The sequence below is a fragment of the Rattus norvegicus genome, chromosome 10, assembly GCF_021556685.1.
Source record: "Rattus norvegicus strain SHRSP/BbbUtx chromosome 10, alternate assembly SHRSP_T2T, whole genome shotgun sequence".
Taxonomy (NCBI): domain Eukaryota; kingdom Metazoa; phylum Chordata; class Mammalia; order Rodentia; family Muridae; genus Rattus; species Rattus norvegicus.
The window spans coordinates 52,687,467-52,705,493 of record NC_141543.1 but is presented as its reverse complement, the minus strand read 5'-3'; the positions used below and the strand labels follow the sequence as shown (position 1 = coordinate 52,705,493).

Here is an 18,027-nt window from a genome sequence, read left to right as displayed (position 1 = left end):
TGTGTACTATGGAAAAGATGATCTCAAAAGAATAAAAAGAAAAATGGTTACCAGAGGCTTCCCCAGATTTGAAAACCATATTAATGTTTGTCATGATGGTAGACCACTGCTGAGAGAGATGTTGAGAAAAATAATCACCATATTTTAATACTGATTACTTCCACAAGAGAGTCTTTAGAATAATATTGGATTTGTTATTGTTTTGGGGCTCTGGTTTGGTTTTTGTTTGCTTATGTGTTTTTATTTTTTATTTCATTTTATTTTTTGGTGGGGAGGTTACAAGAGTGAAGGGCAGATATGAGGGGATGGAGTGATGTGGGGGGACTCCGGTGCATGATGTGAAACTTACAAAGGATAAAAAGTTTTTAAAAATACTTTCTGGGTCTTTCCTTTGAATCTAGTTTAAATTTTATTTTATGTATATGAGTGGTTTTACCTGCATATGTAAGTGGACCTTGTGCGCACCTGGTGCCTGCAGAATTCAGAAAAGGCCGTAAGATCCCCACTACTGGAGCTACAGACGCCTGTGAGCTACCAAGTGGGTGCTGGGAACCAAATCTGGATCCTCGGTAACAGCAATGAGTTCTCTTAACTGCTCCGGCACAGTTTGGATCTCTTTTTTATTTTTAAAAACTGGGGTAAATGGGCATACCATTTAACCGTGCACAGTTTCACAGTGGGCAGTCTGCTTACACCGCTCTGCAACCGTCACTATCGTGGTGACGCCTCCTGAGCCCTGGGATTGGAGGTATGTAGCATCCTAGCAGGCCTGCATACACAAGCTTTGGAGAAGAAAAAGAGGGAAATTCTGGTACATTCTATAGCACGGAAGAGCCTTGACGCCACTGTGTTAAAACAAACCCTTAGAGAAGGACGGGGGTGATGTCACTCCTGTGAGGCACCTAGAAGAGAAGAATCTGCAAAAGGGAACGTTCCTAATTGCTAAGCCATCTCTAGCCCTAGAATGTTCTAGTTTTTAAGGATGCATAGCATGCCATGTTGTAGTCATTTGTATCCATATTGTATTCATATGTCTATTAATGGACACTTTAATCATTTCCACCTGTTACTTTTTATACCAATATACTCCATCATGACTAATCTTACTTTCAATTATTTGGGCATATGCCCAGACCTAGTAATACTTAGATCAGATTACATTTTTCTTTAAGAAGAAATAATTAAAGATGGGTGGTGGTGGAGTATGCCTTTGGTTAAGCACTAGGAAGCTAGGTTCAGGGCTATACAGAGAGACCCTGTCTTAAAAAACAAACAAACAAACAAACAGAAGTAATTAAAAAGACATTATTTTGTTCTGTATTTTTCAAGCTATCAAACATGAATTGTTTTATTAAAAAACTATTCCATTGGAGCTGGAGAGATGGCTCAGTGGTTAAGAGCACTGACTGCTCTTCTAGAGGTCCTGAGTTCAACTCCCAGTAACCACATGGTAGCTCACAACCACCTAGAATGACATCCATTGCCCTCTTCTGGTGTGTGTGAAGACACCGACAATGTACTCAAATATAAAACATAAATAAAATCTTAAAAAATCAAAAACAACCAATTTCATTGAAAACAAACAAAAACCAATGTCATTACCTTATCAAAATAAAAATAATAGTTGGGTATGGTAGTACAGACCTTTAATCCCAGCACTTGGGAGGCAGAGGCAGGCCATCTCTGTGAGTTCAAGGCCAGGCCTGATCCACATGAACTATTAAAGTGGCTTTACGTGCACTGCACTCAATATCCTAGAAGGTAAGATAGTCCTCATCTTACATTCCATGAATTTCTTTTTTTTTTTTTTTTTTTTTTTTTGGTTCTTTTTTTTCGGAGCTGGGGACCGAACCCAGGGCCTTGCGCTTCCTAGGTAAGCACTCTACCACTGAGCTAAATCCCCAACCCCTCCATGGATTTCTTTATCTAGGAAATAATTTTCAGTACTTATTCTGTACATCACATTATTCAAGTTTCCCACATTCTAGAGAAGGGAAAAGTTCAGTTTTCCCAATGAGCATAGCCACCTTGTTGAAGGAGGACCAGGTTCACACAAGAAGAAAGCCAAGAGGAGCTTGAGAGGAGCTGAAGGCAAAGAAGCCAAGTGGCTGACTCAGACACAGGGCTCCTTGGGTGAACGCCTGCACACAGGCTTGAAATACTCCAGTGGTGGGGGCTGGGGATTTAGCTCAGTGGTAGAGCGCTTACCTAGGAAGCGCAAGGCCCTGGGTTCGGTCCGGCTCCGGAAAAAAAAAAAAAAAAGAACCAAAAAAAAAAAAAAAAAAAAAGAAATACTCCAGTGGTGGAAAGGTGGCCAGTGTGGGGAGATTCTGTCTGGATAAAAGCAGATCAGTGGTTGGCCTGAGCTGGTGGTAAAAACAGGGCAACCGGAAGGAGGGAGATCTGAGGACTGACAGTGTTTTAACCCTGGTTTGCCAAGACAGTTATAACGTGGCCGATTTATTAAAAACCACTGGCTTGCACACCTTAGATGAATTCTATGATATGTAAGTGATCCCCGACCCCTCAAAGTCAAGCAAGGTAAGTGCAAAAGCCTTAGGACTGTATTGTTTTCTAGCTGAAAGAAGCTGGACCCTTGCTCTGAATTTAATTAGCATGATTGAAGTCTGGCTAGCTGTGAAGAAGAGATGGGATGGAGGGGGCTGGGGGTGCCTGACCCTGGAGGTGCCTGGCTCCAGAACTGGACTTTATTCAAAACAATCAAGGATTATTAAGCAGGAAGGAGAAGCAGGCAGGGCAGGATATGGTGAATCGAATTTTAAATGCAAAAGGGACATGCTGTCGTGAGTCCCTTCATAAAGATCTTTTGAAGGAGGTGTCGAGTATGAGCCTGCCCCTTCTCAGTGAACTGCATTCTGTTCATGTCTGCAGTAGCAGGAGGACACAGAGGGATGAGGAGGCACTTGGCATGGACACCCGCATCCTGAACAGCAAGGCCCAGCTCTGGGCTCGTCTTTGTTCAGAAGGGTGAACAAAGGCTTGATTGTGAAGAAGTCAAAATCAATGTTCCAACTCGGGGAGGAGATACGGCTGCAGTGGGATCACATGAATCTAGGCAAGAGGTTGTCAAGGTGTCTCACCAAGGGAGCAGTCTGAAGGCTGCTGAGCGGTACGGTGGTCTGAGGAAGGATGTGTATTAGCCTGCTAATGCACACAGTCTCCATTTAACACTTGTCTGATAACCAACCCACCAAACAGCCAACGAGCACTAAGTATTCAGACATTGGCCCTTGGCAAAGCGCGTACTTTGGCTGAAAGTAGGTTCCCCTCATAGACACCTGTGCACTGCTGCCTCCAGCATTGAGCTGTCTGGGTCCTAAGAGTCAGGCAGGGGTGTTTGTCCCTAGACAAATGCTGGTAATATTTAAGATGTATAACTTATCACAAGAACTGATGAGGAATGAACGTGTGAGTTGGGGGTGGGGGGAGCAAGAACACACTGAATATATCCAAAAGGTGCCTACCTGCAGAAACTACAAACCATGGGTGTGTCTATAAACATAGGAAACATTAACTGTGTGTGTGTGTGTGTGTGTGTGTGTGTGTGTGTGTGTGTGTGTGTGTGTGTCAGAAGAGGGTACCAGATCTTAATACAGATGGTTGTGAGCCACCATGTGGTTGCTGGGAATTGAACTCAGGACCTCTGGAAGAGCAATCAGTGCTCTTAATCACTGACCCTCCTCTCCAGCCCCATTGTTGTTTTCAAGACAGAGTTTTTCTGTGTAGCCCTGGCTACCCTGGAACTCATTCTGTAGACCAGGCTGTCCTGTAACTCACAGAGATCTGCCTGCCTCTGCCCTTGGGAATGCTGGGATTAAAGGCGTGCACCACCACGCTTATCTATATTCTTCTTCTTTCAAGAACTTATTTTATTTTAAAATAAACATTGAAGCTTCCCCATTACCTTACAAAACTTTTGAATGTGGAATGATCAACAGCCTAAGCAGTTTTAGTAGGCTATAAAACCAGCAAAAACTCCAGTTGTCTAATGATGAATATCTGAGAACAATTGTTTTGAGTGGCTGATTACCAGCTTGGGGGAAAAAAGTTTGCAAAAAGGTTAATTGCAATTTAATTTCTGTACAGAAATAATATTAACGTGGTAAGTAGCCTTTGCTTTCTTCAACAAGTGGGACTGATTCTCCATGGCGTAGATGGGATGGGACAAGTGGCATTCAGTTCACAGGCACACAGCTCGTGCTCAAACTGCTAGCACAAATCCCAGCACAGGACATATGGCTAGGTCACTGCTGAACTTTGCATCTCTGTCAAACGGTACACTCTCTCCATGCACCTACGGCAGAGCCAACACTTTGAGCATACGTGTCTCCTTGAGAAAAGGAAAGAATTCAATCAGGGTGAAATTAGACAAAAGATAAGTGGAAATACTTCAGAAACAGCTACTAGACAGAACCACGAAGTCTGTGTGTGGCACTCAGTGCGCGGGATGACTCACTTTAGCTGCTGAACGCCAGTGTCTCAGGATACGACTTTTAGAGATGTTTTATTTGTTTTGCTTGTACCATCAGAACTGAAACTACTGTCTGCCATTTCCTAAACCAGGGGAATGAATCTAAAACACAAGCCAGTGCTTTTCGAGAGAGAGCGATATAAAAGGCTGCAGGAGAAACGTGTGTGACCAAGGGTTATGACTATTCATCCATTAGAGATGTTCAACTATCTATATTCTTAATCATGCTTGGGGGATGGAGGGGACAGGCTCAACCTGCAGCTTGCTTTCAGCAGTGGTGACTACCACACTCCAGCGAGGCTTTGGTTTGTCACTAGGAGTAAAACTCCATGCCTTCTCCATGGCTAAGTGTCCAACCTCTGACGCTGTAAGACCTAACCCAAGAACAAAAGAAAGAACACCCAGAAGTAAAAGGTAGATGAGAAGAAAAGTGCTACCTCTTGAAACCAAGAAAATGACTGTTGAGCTGACTAGGCCCTGTCGACCCTGCTGAAGCACCATTTAAAGCCAGGGCCGTACAGCACTGCTACTCGTTTGAATGTACTATCCACAGCCAAGGAGATTCCCTGTTCTTCTGCATTTGACACCTACAGCAACTGAAAAGCCCTGTGGGCTCATAAAAGCGTCTATACCAGTAGCCAGCTGTAGTGCAGAGATGACAAATGAGAAGCGGTTTCTAGACACAGCTGATCGTGTTTCATCAAGACCATGATTAGTAACAGTGAGTATGGCTCCACAATGGCTCAAAGGAAACAGAAGCCCCCCAAGAAAAAGGAAGATTGTTCGACAAAATATGGGCAGGTAATGTTTTTTCTCTCTCCAGTCAAACGGTAAACATTCTGCTTAATTTGTAGGGAATTTGCACAGGTCTTGAAAACTCAAAGGACAGCATATATGAAGACATGCTAAAGATTTTAATGTTTATTGTGACAAGGGCGTAATAGTCACAAAAACAAAATAGTACAACTGAAGGCCTTCTAATGCTGTCTTATTGTTTTTAATTATAAAACAAGCAAATTCTGTTGTAAGAGCTAGTTATGTGGCAACGTATTGAATGGATAATAATAATAATAATAATAATAATAATAATAATAATAATTTTAAAACTCCACCAAGCCACTTGTGGATGGTGAGCTTATTAAGCAATGTATGGAGAGTGTAGCAGATACACAATGTCCTAAGAGGGAGGGCGGCGCCTAAAATCAGTTTGTCTCACCAGACTATAACTAGGTGAACTGAGGAAGGAAGAACCCACAGGGAAGAAGTGTGGAGAAACAAACCATTAATTTCAAATTTACGCTTAAGGCAGTACCTGACAGCACTGATGAGGCAAATCCATTTTTATTAGGGGAATTGAGAACAAATATAATACCACTGACGTCGGCCGGGGAGATGTAAGAGCACCTACTGCTCTTCTAGAGGGCCTGAGTGCATTTCCTAACACCGCGTCAGGTAACTTGCAAAGGCCTGTAGCTCCAACTCCAAGCAACCTGGCACAGTCTTCCGGGTTCCATGGGTGCCCACACATAGATGCCATATGCATATCTTTTTAAAATGTCACTGAGTTCAAGGCCAGCCTGGCCAACAGAGAAAGTTCCAGACAGTCAGAGCTACAGAAAGACCCTACCTTGAAACAAAACAAACAAAACAAGATACAGGTCAGTCAAGAGATTTATATAAAGTAGTAAAATTATGTCCTTTAACCACTGTCAACATATGCTATCCAATGGAGCCACGGCTGGTGAAATTACACTTGATCTTAGCCAAAAGGCCGAGAAGCGATGGCTGGTGAAATTAATAGATGATGCTGTTATCATTGCCTAAAACTCAGGTGTAAAAAAAATGTCACTGAATAGTACATCAAGGCTAAATTTCCTCAGGACCAAGGCATGAAGTCGTTGTTAACTTTAGGGAGTTTTAAAAAGTGTTGATGCAGACTATAGCTACACCATCCCCCTTCCGAATCTGGGCAAATTAAAGTCACATGATGGTGAAATGTTATGATTTGTGACCTCTTATAAGTCATTTATGATATCAAAATCAAAATTTGGAGTTGTGTATATGCCCCACGATTTTAATCCCAGGACCGATGATTAGAGTGCAAGTTAAGGCCAGCCCTAGTCAACAGTACTAGGCCCTCCAGCGCTGCACAGCGAGACTGCTCTCTCACTCTCCCACCAAGAAGAAGTACGCACCAGTAAAAATCAAAAAAGAAAATTTCCCAAAAATTGACAATAAAAACTGATTTATCATTTACAGATTTATCATTTGTTTACAAATTTATCATTTAAGTGGATCTAGCTGCTCATGTGGATGAGTTAGAACAAGGTTAAAAAAAAGTCAAGGTAAGAAACAAACTTCTCAGTACAGTATTTCAAATCATAATTCCTTCCAAATAAAATTAAATTATGACAAACAAAATAATTTGTATGCATTTCTACATACTAAACACAGTCCTATAAGTTATATATATATGTATATATATATATATGTATATACACACACACACACACACACATATCTGAGAAGATCTGAGAAAACATTTGGGACTCCATGTTTAGTCAACAAAAATGTTACCTGTCAATCTTTGAATGCAGAGCTGAAATCTAATGTTCAACTTAGAGGAGAGTTTGGATCAACTCTCTTTCCTGGACCTTTGCAGAGCTTCCCAGAGACAAATACTCATCACTTCCAATCGTGTCCAATGTCATCATGCCACTCTTTGGCAGCACGTAGATTTGAGAATAAATATTTTCAAGCTTGACACACACTAAGAGAACCAATATTCAAACCCTGAGAATTGCAACTACTTCCATCGAACCGGTTATTGGTGTATTAGTTTCAACAGTATCCTGCTGTTGAATTTTTCTCGCCATAAACCTGAAAATTATAGACTATGCCTGAAGATGTTAAGCAGCTTCTGTTAGCAAGCCTAGTCTAAGAACATGCCTGATCCTAACTAAAGATCGGTAAGGAAACCCGCATGTTAATATTCGATGGCTAATAATGTTTAAAATCTGTCATTTTCTCATTTTCTGTCTTCCTCCCTCCATTCTCTTTCTTTCTTGATTTAACAAGCTTATTTCAATTAATTGTCCCCAGATGGGCCCCAATTATACGTGGCAAAAGAATAAACTATTCTGTGCCGGGGCGGTGGAGCTGAGGAAGCTGCTATGCTTGAGGGAGGTGCTGTGTGGGGAGGGCCAGGGAAACCTGAAGGAAACAGACAACCACGTGGAATGCTAAAGACATACATGTGGAAGGAAACACGCTGCTGAAGATAACTCCAGAACTAATCTAGGCGGCTAAAATGTCACTTCCACGAGGATACGTCCAGATGCCAGGGGAAGTCATGAAGGGACTCTGCAGTGAGGATGCTGAATTTAGTTTGAACCTGCTGGACGGACACATAGTCCACAAGAGCAGGGATTTCCACCTTCTATTCATTGCCACGGTCCTAACCCGAGCAGAGAAAAGCTTGGAACACAGTGGGGAGACGCTGACCGCCTGGGTGAATGAATGCGGATGTCAAACATCCTTGAATCACTGTCAACAAACAGTTGGAGAAAAATCAGTTTCGGAACTAAAAGGAGCAAGTGGAGGCATGAGTCGTGGGTTCCATCCACCAGGAGAGGAGTTTGTCTGTCTTGTAACCCTAGGGCTGGGATGGGTAGTGTCTTCCCATGAGAGGATACAAGACAAAGTCTCTCAACCTTAACGAAATGGAAATGACAATCTTTTAATCCTACCACCTACAATGCCTTCATCCTGGAATGAAGGCCTTTCTAGCAAAAACAGGTACTTATTTCTAGTATCCTTATCTATGAATTTCTAGTGTTACTGGAAAATTCTTCCAGACATTTATTCCAAGTCTGGTCCTAATTTTCATGCTGGGAACCAAAAGGGAAACATTTCATTTTGAAGGAACTGGTTGATAAAGTGCAAATACTAAGAATCTTAGGGGAAAGGCAACTCAGGAAGACCGGGCCACACGGGTATAACTAGTGGCTTTCCTCATAACTGTTAAAACTGAAGCAACCAAGTGAAGGATAACCTGTCGTTCATCCAGACGATGGGATAATATTATTCAGTCCTAGAAGAAAAGAGCTACCAAACATGAGACTATGTAAAGAACTCTTTTTTATTATTACTTACGTATTATTGTGGGTGTTTTTGTCTGCATGTATGTCTGTGTATCGCATGTGTATCTGATACCTGGGAAAGTCAGAAGAGAACATTAGAAGTCTTAGAACTGGAGTTATAGAGGTTGTGAACTGCCATGTAGGTGCTGGGAATTGAACCTTAGACTCCTGAAAGAGCACCCCAGCCTTTTTTTTTTTTTTTTTTTTTTTTTGGTCGTCTTTTGAGACAGGGTCTCTACATAGCCCTGGCCTAGAATGGTAGGCATATTGTTAGCACTGGGTAAAAATTATCCTTGTATTATTCAAATGCTGATTTCTGTGCCCCTATATCAGGTTGCAAAACATTGCTTCCCAGTGAGTCCCAATAAAGAACCTGATCGACCAATGACTGAGCAGGGAAGAGAATAGGGCTGGACTTCCTCCCAGCCAGGGGAAGGAGGAAAGGAGAAGAGGAAGTGGGGATTGACCACAAGGAGAGAATCCAGGAGACACCAGGAGAATATCAATGCAAATATCATTTCATTCTGGGAAGTAGCCAGATTAGCTGAGAGGATTAAAATACAGAAATACTGCTCAGTTGTTGTGCCCTTAAAGCTTGTTAAATAGATAGAATATTCCAGTCTCTATTATTTGGGAGCTAGCTGGTTAAGAGGAAAACTGCAACAAACATTTATTTAAAAGCCACTAACTTGGAACTCATAGAAATCTATTTGCCTCTGCCTGGGTGCTGTAATTATAGGCACGCGCCACTAGACCTGGCAACACGGAGAAATCATAAACATCCATTACTAAGTGAAAGGATATAATCCAAATAGGCCGCCTGCTGGGTGGATCTAGCTGTACAACATTCTTAGGAAGGTAAAACTTTGGAAACAGAAAGTAGGCTACTGGTTGCCACAAGGCAGTGGAGTGGAACAAACAGGCCGACCACAGAGGATTCTAGGACAGAGGAACTGCTTTGTGCAACACTGACAATGACAGACACAGCGTTGGACATTTGATTCCCAACCTCAGTTATGAGCTTTGAGTGATAAGTGTGTCAGCGCAGGCTTGCCGTAAGCAGAATCCCACTGTGTAAGGAGCTGATAATGGAGGAGAGGGTGTGCGAGGGGAGGCACATGGGGGATCCATCCTCTCCACATTGTTCTGAACCTCAAAGAGCTCTGAAATAATAAAACTTAAAGAGGAAGGAAAGTAAAGCCTGAGGATTCTGGGCGAGATGTTCCAGAGTCTGAGATGTGGAGTTTTAAAGTTTGGATCTTGTTTTCTCCTGTAACTGCAAAAGCGAGGATTTTTGTTTTTGTTTTTATTTTAATGTAGATGGTTGAGTAGGGGATCACAGTTTATAAAAATATCAACATTTTGGGTTTTGCTCTCTGTTACTGGTGCAGTCACCCCTCAGTATCAGAGGGCTGGATTTGAGACCCTGAATCAACAAAAGCCTTGACTGTCCCTTCCCTGGATAAAGTGGCACAGACAGGGGAGACAGCACCCTGGATACAATGCCTATGATGCAAGCATGAAGACCTGAGGTCAGATCCCCAGAGCCCACACAGAAATTCAAGGGTGGTGGAATTTGCCTATGATCCCTGCTCTGGGACAGGGGCCTGGAACAGACCGATCTCTGAAGCTCAGTGATTAGGTGAATCACTCAGACTCACTCTCTCTCTCTCTCTCTCTCTCTCTCTCTCTCTCTCTCTCTCTCCACATACACACACACACACACACACACACACACACACACACACACACACACACACACAGTTCAGCCCTCCCCCGACATATACATGCATATGTGGTTAGGGGACCACCAAGAAAAAAGGATCCATACAGGTTCAGTGCAGATGTCTGGCTTTTTCCAAATATTTTTCCATTTGAAGTTGGTTAGATCTGCACATCCAGCATCTGTGGATGCAGAAGCTAACTGAATACTCCCGTCTGTCATAACTGGTGACAGTGTGATTATGTCCACTTTACAGAAGGGGAGGCTCTCGGCGAAGCTAAGCAATGGTGCAGTGGCACACGTGGATAGAAAATTCTCATCGTTGTGACTCTGACCCCAAATGAGTAATTGATAATGACTAGAAAAGACTGGGGAAGATCTCTAAGTAGCCAGAGTAACTTGTAAAAGTGGTTCTTAATGTGTTCAAGTGAATAGGAGCACATGTATTAAAATCTGAAAACAGGCTAAGAAGGTGGTTCAGTGGATGAGAGTGCTTTCTAACAAGTATGAGAGCAAATCCCCACCACAAACTGAAAAGCTGGCCCTATCCAAGCATACTTATAACATTGGGCAGTAGAAACAGGCAGCTCCTGGGGGCTCATTGGCCAGCCAGTCTAGCCCAAACTGCCAGCATGACTCAGTGAGAGACTCTGTTTTAAGGAACATCTGATGTCCCCCTCTGGCATCTGCAAGTATGTTTGTGCATCTTTGTGCACACATGTTCACATACATGTGCATGACCATGTATACACACAGAGAGAGAGAGAGAGAGAGAGAGAGAGAGAGAGAGAGAGAGAGAGAGAGAATAGAGCTAGGGAGATGATGAGCAGAATGCTTGCTGTGTAAGCACAAGGACCCAAATTAGAATCTCACTAAACCACGTATATCCAAGTGCAGTAATGAATGTCTACAATCCCAATGCCATGGCAGCACAGATGTAAAGACCCCTAGAACCTTTTTTGGTTTTTTCAAAACAGGATTTCTCTGTGTAGCGCTGGGTGTTGTCTGCCTTGAACTCAGAAGTCTGCCTACCTCTACTTCCTGAGTGCTAGGATTAAAAGTGTGTGCTGCTACTCCTCTAGCTGTGTGTGTGTGTGTGTGTGTGTGTGTGTGTGTGTGTGTGAAGTCCCTGGAATCATACAGGTAACTAGTCTGGTGCGTGCAGCAGCAAACAAAATGAGACCTCAAGGCAGAATACAAGCACTGGCATCTGAGACTGTGAATGTCTCTAACATCCACATGTGCACTGTGGCATGTGTATACGGCCTCACACACAACACAAACAGTCACATACAAGCACACACACACACACACACACACCACGAGGGTTTTTTTTTTTGTTCTTTTGGTTCTTTTTTTTCAGAGCTGGGGACCGAACCCAGGGCCTTGCGCTTCCCAGGCAAGCGCTCTACCACTGAGCTAAATCCCCAAACCCCAAGGTTTTGTTTTGTTTTTTTTTTTAAGATTTATTTATTTATTATATACATGTAGCTGTCTTCAGACACACCAGAAGAGGGCATCGGATCCCATTACAGATGGTTGTGAGCCACCATGTGGTTGCTGGGATTTGAACTCAGGACCTCTGGAAGAGCAGTCAGTGCTCTTAACCACTGAGCCATCTCACCAGCCCCACACACAAGTTTTAAAAATGAAAATAAGACAAACAACTGTGAATGAATCAAGGGTTGGCAGGAATGTAAGAAACGGCTTGAGAAGCTGACCTTGAAAGGAGCTAGGGTGGTTTGCAGAGGCAAAGGCAGAGCCAGCAGCTGTAGTAACATGCAACTGTAATTGTGGCTACACAGAATTGAGAGTTTGAAGCCAGCCTGGTCTACTCAGTGAGATACCAATATCAGGGAAATAGAATGAGAGAAACACGGAGGGCAAAAGCTACTCAGTGTTCTTTCAGATCTGACTGCCTGTTGCTCTTCTCTCACACACGTGTGCCCCAAATACCCTCTGCCCAAGTCAAGCTTCAGTTGGGGAAAACCAAAGTTCAAGGAAATGATCAAATTAGTTGAAGTTTCTAGGCCCAGGGAATCTGTATCTGAAAGTACCAAGGTGACCCGGGAATGTGTAAGAACTGTTCTCAAACCACCAAGAACTATGGCACAAGTGCCAGAAACAGAAACCAAGTGAGGATGACACTGTGCTGTCTCTGCCCTCCCCTATACGATCTGGCTATGAAGCCCAGGGAGGTCTTTAACTGAGTCTCAAGTGATCCTCCTGCCTCTGCCTCTCTCTGCCTCTCTGCCTCTCTGTCACTTTGCCTCTCTCTCTCTCTGCCTCTCTCTCTCTGCCTCTGCCTCTCGGCTTCTCTGCCTCTCTGCCCCTCTGCCTCTGCCTCTCTGCCTCTCTCTCTGCCTCTCTCTCTGCCTCTCTCTGCCTCTCTCTCTCTGCCTCTCTGCTTCTCTGCCTCTGCCTCTCGGCTTCTCTGCCTCTCTGCCCCTCTGCCTCTGCCTCTCTGCCTCTCTCTCTGCCTCTCTCTCTCTGCCTTGCTGCTTCTCTGCCTCTCTGCCTCTGCCTCTCTCTCTCTGCCTCTCTGCTTCTCTGCCTCTGTCTCTCTCTGCCTCCTTAGCACTGAACCTGACAGCTCCCATACCCTTTTTTCACTGGCTTTCATCTCGAAATGAACAGGCCCAGCTACCTCAGTAGCAGTGTTGGATAACATGCTCAAAGCCCTACCACCAGGATGCACTGAGGGGACAGGCAAGGTTAGTTTGTGTCTCTCACATGGCACAGGTGAGTATTCATGCAACTTCCACATTGCTATGCCAGCCGTGTACAAGTCTGTTCCAGATAATCAACCCCAAACAGGGTTCCTGCCAGACCACCCTGCACTGACCGCTTACCGTATTGATTTAATTTTGTATAGATCTCTTGGCTCAATGTTTCAAAACTACTTCCTACCACATGAAACTGTCTTTACTGATTTATCATTTGGGGTTGAGCAAGTGAGAATAAAAATCCCATCGGAATAGATTATGAAAAGCTCAGCACTGAGGAGAGGTGAGCCATCAACATGGCACACTTCTACGCTGACCATCTGTGCTGTAATTTGCGTAGGAAGAGTACTTCCTGTGACCATAAATTAAGCTTTGAAGTGGAAATCAATAGGCGAAGACAATTCAGTAGCAAACTCGGTTACCCAGGCAAGCACTCAGAAGGGGAGCACAGCACTGAGAACCCACTGTGTGCCGGCAGCCAGGAAAAGCAGTGTCAGAGATCTGGCCATGTTTTCCATCAAGGGCCTTGAACATTTCAGAAGGTCACGGCCAAGTTCAAAGGCTGGAACTCTATAATATTCCATGAATTCAGTGGAAAGACTTCCAGTGTCCCTTCCACCCAGTGTGACGATTCTGAACCAGACCCAGAAAAACAGGCCTTTTCATTTGGAACAGAAAGCTGGTTCTTCAGCAGAACGCTACAATTCTCCATTTTCCCCTCTTCCATAATGAAGCCTGGAGAACTGGCACCGCACAGTATTCAGAATACAAACCAGCCCGGATGAAGGGGCTACATTCATGATCACCGTCTCAGCAAACTAATAAATCACCACACATTTACAAAAAGAAGCAGATCCTATTCGAGGGCTTGAGTCCTGATGACCTACAAGAACGGCTGCAGGGGACCACATCCTGCATCTTAAGTGCTACAGTCACACAGAACCTCCTGAGTGATCACAGTGGCACTTGGCATATTTATTTGCAATGCCTCATCTATATGCATCCCGATCAACAGATGCTAATTAGTCAATACAATTGATCAATGCTAATTAGTTAATACAACCGTCCGTTATTGGTAACATCTTCATCCCTGAAGCTTATCATTTTATTCAACCAATCTCCCAGTTCTTCTTCAAGCACAGCTCCCAGCTCTTACCGCATTATGGTTCCAGCATACCCTCGGGCTTCCTGTATCCAGGACACTCCCTAGCCTTCTGTGTTATTACTCCAGCACACCTTTCTGGAGTACTGAATACTTTACTGTGTCACTACTTCAGTGCGTGCCATCTTGTGCCTGTTGATATTATTACTCCAGCACAGTACTCAGCTTCACTGCACTATTACTCTGGTATGCCTATCAGTCTTATAGCACTATTACGTCAGGGCACATCCATCCCTTCCTATATTACCCCAGAACATCCCAGCCTTACTGTGTTGTTACTCCAATGCTTGCCCAGACTTACTATGGGGTTTGAGAGTAGTCGGTTATCCCCACAACAGTGATGCTCTTGCAAACAGGTTGTTATGGAAATTCATAGGGTTTCCCAGCCAGGTAAGGTCACTGATGTCTTTCCTCCCCCAGCAGCCTATGCAGTGTCTTCTAGCACTATGAAGCTAGCCAGCATGGAGGAAGTTTCCAGTTCATTCCCACCTCATATTCTCTAAGTCTTCTAACTGAGATTTGATATCTTCAGCTACAGGGTCTTGTCATTCAGCTCTGGTGCGAACCAAGAAGAATGGGAAAAGGCTATGTATTATTTTGGCAGCCTCTGAAGCCTCCTTGACCAAAACCACAAATGGATAGATAATAAGTTTCCATATTCTGTCGCCTCTCTTCTCTCCAATCCTCTCACCCCCTCCTCATTAAATCTCTTCTTCTACATCTCTGTTTTCATTTTACATGTTTTATTATCCCCACCCCTTAAGGCACCTCCCCTAACGACCCCTTGCTAGTCTATTGGCTCCTGTAGGACTCCAAGTTAGACACGAGGGGCTAAAAATTTGAAGCTAAGATTTGTATATGAGTGGAAACACAGCATTTGTTTTTCTGAACCTGGGTTGTGGCAATCAAGAAAAGGTTGTCCAGCTTCATCCACTTTACCTTCCAATCTTTTTTTTTTTTTTTTGCTTGTTTGTTTTGAGACAGGGCCTTCTGTGTAGCCCTGGATATCCTAGAACTCTTCTGGAACTCATATGTAGACCAGCTGGCCTCAACTCACTGAGATCTATCTGCCTGCCTCAGACTCCTGTGTTCCAGGATTAAAGGCATGAGCCATCACTCCTGCCTCCAATGTCCTAATTTTAATTTTCATACAGCTAAATAAAATTCTCTTCTGTATACATGTTCCACATTTTCTTTTCCTAGTCATTAGTTGATAGACATCTAAGCCGATTATATCTCCTAATCCTGTATTTCTGTGAACAGAGCAGCAATAACCACGGACGTACAAGTAGCCTTAAGGTAGGAACATAAGAGTGCGGTCCCCTTCCCCACATCCGCAGCACTGGTTGTTATTTGTATTCTTGATGGTGGCCATTCTGACTAGAGTGAGGAGGGAGTCTAAAGCAGCTATAATCTGCATCTCTCATGGTCCCTTCCCACATGCCCAGAGCTCAAGAAGAGGCACCGGCTCCCGGATAAACCATTGACTCCACACACCTACCCTCTCCCCAGAGAGAAGAACAACCACGCTTTTCTCATGCTTCAATATGTCAGTGTTTCCAGCCATGGGAAATCATTTATCACCAAAGGAGCATGAGATTCAACTTTTTGACAATGCAAACAAATAAGAGACAACATGATTGGTGTGTGTGTGTATGTATGTATGTATATATATATATATATATATATATATATATATATATATATATATATGAATGAATGATGAGGAACAAGCCCAGTTGGACTAGGCATGTGGTTCAATAATAGAGCCTGTGCTTAGCATGTATGAGACCTTGCTTTTAATCTTAAACACCCAAGAAAAAAGACAAGGAGAAATTTCTCTCCCTTCCCCAAGTGAAGGGGTGACTATGCTCAGTCAGTATGAAGCAAGGGTTTAGGAAACCATGAGAAAGTGCAGGGTAGGGCTTGGAAGCTAGAGGATGGGCAGTGGGGTGAAGGATTTAAGAGAATATTATATTATTCTCTCAATATATTATATACATTTATATTATATTATATTAAACATATGCAAATAAACTGAAGATAATATGAGGAGTGTTTATCAATCCCAAAAATGACACGGGCAAAGCTGGAAAGAACCTGTTATATGGTATCGAAATTAAAGATGTGGCTTTACATGTACTGTATTAATACATATGCTGTATTAATATATTTTATAATTTCATATATTTACAATATATAATATAATTGTTATATATTTATAAATGTAAAAATAACATTTATAATGTATTACATATTATGTATAAATATTCCATATATATAACATAAATATATACTTGTAATGTACTGTACATATATCCATACAGCAAAACCCTCATATGGAGCACCATCATGTAGACCCCAGCTAAATCACATCCCATTCCTTTGTCCTTGAAATAAGAGGGGACTGTGTTGGGATACTACAGAGGTCTGCAGATTGTACCATTGCCCACCCTGAAAAAGGGGCCCGATCTGCAGGGCCGGGAAAAGCTTCCTGAGATAACACGGACGATTTAATATGTTGAGCAGGCTTTAGATTAGGTAAAGCAGAGTCTCCCACTCAGCCAGGGCCACCAATTTTTGTCCTGTGCAGTGCCCATTTTCTTCTCTTCTTGTCATAGCAGGTAATTCTCGAATGCTCCCAGCTCTGTACACACGCTGACAGATGTCAGGGGATGAGAAATGTTTATAGGCAATTCTTCTGTTCTTAGATTTGTATATATTTGGGTTGCTGGAGAGACGGAGGAGCACGTGCTCTTCTTACAGAGGACCCAGCATCCCCATGATGGCTCACAAGCATCTGTTACTCCAATTCCAAGGGTTCCGATACCCTCTTCTGGCCTCCAAAGGCACAAGGCTTGTGGGTAGTGCACAGACATCCATGCAGGCAAAACATCCCCACACATAAAAATAATAAAAATAAATTTTAAAAGTTAGTATTATTTAAATCTGGACATCAGTCAAGTGTGCTTGTACAGGGAAAAAAAGTCTTATGAAAGCTAAGCCCAAACCCTTGCAAGGTGCGCTCCACACTAAGGAATGTAAGTTTGGTTTTGCTTTTTTTTTTTAAGCTGTAATTCCCAGGAGAGAGATTCTACTCTGGGGAATAGTTCAAAGGGAAAAATCACCACAGTTATAACCATATTTACATTCAAGCTCGGCGCTGTGCGTGCATGTGCCACTTTATTCAACTCCCACAGCTCTGTTAGAGAATTGGAATGTCTCTGTTACAAATCAATAAGTCACAAACAGAAAGGGATAGAGAAAATTAATGAACATTCTGGTCATCAAAAAGTCAGTAAAATTGGCAAACATCTATTAAAACTAACAAAACAGTCAGGATGACCGCTCGCGTCTATAACAACAGCATTTGGAAGGCTGAGGCAGGTGGATTGCTGTGAATTTGAGGGAAGTCTGGGCTACATAGTGAGTTATGGGCTAATGTAGGCTGGAGCAAAACCCTGTCCAAAAACAACAACAAAAATACTGACAACCGAGAGGAGGGGAGAGAGAGGGGAAGGAGAGAGGAAGGAGAGGGGGAGGAGAGGGGAAAGGGGGGGGGGGGGAGGCAAGTGATAAATATCAAGAGTTAAATGGAAAGGCATTGCCAAGACCCTGCGGATTCAAAGCATGACCTCAAGGACAGTATGAATAACTGCCCTCCACACACAGGAAACAGAACAAAGGAGAAACAGCTGGCTACTTCCTGAGCTCACCTCCTTCATCATGGCGTGGATAATCTGAACAGTCCTACAAGCATTAGGGAAGTTTGCCTTTGAAGC

General features: G+C 43.2%; 1 protein-coding gene and 1 non-coding gene across 8 annotated transcripts in view; both read right to left on the bottom strand.

Annotated features, from left to right (window-relative positions):
* Specc1 (sperm antigen with calponin homology and coiled-coil domains 1) overlaps window positions 1-18,027 on the bottom strand; it is a 274,496-nt gene that overhangs the window by 155,605 nt on the left and 100,864 nt on the right.
* On the bottom strand, window positions 6,081-6,275 carry LOC120095487 (U2 spliceosomal RNA). Its single transcript, XR_015632437.1, has one exon. It is a non-coding gene; the product is annotated as a U2 spliceosomal RNA (small nuclear RNA).